This window comes from Otolemur garnettii, unplaced genomic scaffold, assembly GCF_000181295.1.
Source record: "Otolemur garnettii isolate 467f Iridium unplaced genomic scaffold, OtoGar3 scaffold00154, whole genome shotgun sequence".
In the NCBI taxonomy this organism is placed as follows: Eukaryota; Metazoa; Chordata; class Mammalia; order Primates; family Galagidae; genus Otolemur; species Otolemur garnettii.
Window position 1 is genome coordinate 3,323,831 of NW_003852549.1, and position 2,405 is coordinate 3,326,235.

A 2,405-nucleotide genomic window follows, 5' to 3' on the forward strand; every position below is an offset into this window, starting at 1 on the left:
GTTTTTAGGGGCGAGAGAAAGTGTCTGGGGAGAGAGCTAGAAGGTGAGTAAGTGAGAGATGAAACAAGAGTAACCCTGAATTAATTACTGATGAAGCTGAGTGATGGGTATGTGGGTGTTCATATTCTTTCCACTTTTAGATTTTTTTTGAGAAATTTATTGTTTATCTTTATTTTTAACCAAACCCAACATTTATTGAGAACCAAAGAAACCAGTTGGCGTAGAGGCCAGATTTTAATTCTTCGAATTTCAGGTGAGGATAGGGGTGAGGAGATGGCCAGCTTTGAAGTCATCCTCCCAGGGAGGACCCAGTTCTGGGAGAGAGGGGCTGTCAGACCTGCAGAGCCTGGCAGGGGTCTCTGGATGAGGAATGTGTCAAGGGGTAGTGGGGAGAGAAGATGGTGGCACCCCTAGGCATGGCTGTGAGCAGAAAATGGCAGGGGAGGCTGTCCAGGGTGAGACTGGGAGGATATGGTCTGTTCTCAGGTGTTGACAGGGAGCAGGGAGCTGAGCTCAGGCAGCAGCTCAGCGTGCAGGACCAGGCAGGCCAGGCGGCTCTGTTTCAGGTTGACAGTAGCTTTAGCTGAATGCTTGTACTTCTCAGAACCACACTGGCGGCAGGTGAAATAATTGATTTCGATGTCCCAGTAGTGGTCGCCAGAGTCAAACCCTAGCTTCTCCCCAGTCTGAATGTCTCTGGATCTGAAGAAAGTGATGTATGGAAATCAAAAGTCTCGGTGCAGCATGAAAACCTGGACAGGAATGATACTGAGATGGTTGATGAAGAAGTTGATGTTGCCATAGTAACTGACATCAGTGCAGTACACTTTTCTATCCTGTTGAAGTTAGAGAAATAAGAACCATCCTTTCTCACATCAGCCTCAGCGTCAGAGATCAGCTCCCCAACATGCTGACAGGTGAAGGTCCCCTGGGGGATGGCCTGTAGGGCATCTTGACAGTTCTGTAGAGCTGCAGGTGCCCATCCTTGTGGCACCAGCACCAGATGCTGAGCTGGTCTCACTGGCAGTTGCAGCTGGAGCAGTCATCTACACAGGTGCAGTGCTGAAGATGGGTGATGTAGTCGACATTCATGGTGGACATCTCACAGTTTTCTGAGATGTACTTGTAATCCTCAGGGCAGGGCTCACCGTTGACACAGGAAAGGGGCACATTCTCATAGCCCCGAGCCACATCCCAGCAGATGACCTTCTTCGTGCTGATGGCTCTATTTGCCACCCTGAGCCAGAGCTTGTGGCTGAGTTGGAGTGCACACCACAGGTCAGAGCCCGTGGGTGTCAGGTCCCACACTGTGACTTCCTCCTTGTTCTGCAGCTCAGGGCTGGCCCCACAGGATAGGAGCAACAGCACACAGTTGTGGTAGCTTTCTGAGGCATGACGTGCAGGGATGTGTCCCCACAGTGGGGATTCAAGAGGACCTCAGCAATGGTAGCATTGCCACTGATAGAGGCCCAGTGCAGGCAGATGTTTCCCCATTGTCAGTGAGGGTGATCTCATCACCCCATATCAGCACAGTGTCAGTGTGCTTGTGTTCTGCGGCCCACATGATGGATGTCCACCCACCACTGTGCTGGGCAATGACATCCGCCTGTCCTGTGCTGAGCAGCAAGCTGACCATCTCTAAGTTCCCAATATTGGCCGCATGGTAGAGACAGGTGGAGCCTTCCTCCTTGCTGTAAACACAGCCACACCATGTAGCCTGCCACCTCCCTGTGGTTGTTCACTGCAATCTCTTTCAGTGATGTCCACTGCTGTTAGTCCACTGCACTGATGTTGGCTCCAGCTTGCAGCAGCATGTGACAGATCTCCACGGAGCCCTTCTGGGTGGCTGCTTGCAAGGGCGTGTGCTTGCTCTGCTGGTCGCTCTGGGAGTTGGGGTGCAGGTTGTCTAATAGCATCAGTATCACCTCCTGCAACTCCCCCTGCTTCACTGATGGGTGTAACTTCCACTTCTCTGGTTCCTGGATAACCAGGACTTTTTCTAGGGCCTCCTGGCCTGGCTCCAATGGCAGCCCCACAGCTGAGAGGCAGACCCTGTTAGGGTCAGTTATGCCTTGAGGTTGATGGTGTCAGGGGATTGCAGGATGGGCATCAGGGCTCCCTGTGCCATCACATCTGAGAGCTGGGCTGGGAAGTGTCTCCTTTCCTGGGACATCTTGAGCCAGGGGCAGGAGTACAGGGGCTGCAATGCCAGCTGGCAGATACCCCCATCACCCCAGAGAATGATCACCTCCTGGGCCTCAGAAGCATCCTTCACACAGTGGGGACAGAAGACCATGCTATTCAGCTGGAACACATAGGCCTTATGGAAGCCATAGGCCACACGGAAGTCGGGGCAGCACTCCAGGAAGGTGCCTGCTGTACAGAAGTAGCCACAGTCTGGGGAG

At 52.8% G+C, this 2,405-nt stretch overlaps 1 pseudogene; it reads right to left on the bottom strand.

Annotated features, from left to right (window-relative positions):
• Positions 1-482: 482 nt before the first annotated feature.
• Positions 483-2,405, bottom strand: part of LOC100965764 — an 85,877-nt pseudogene continuing 83,954 nt past the window's right edge.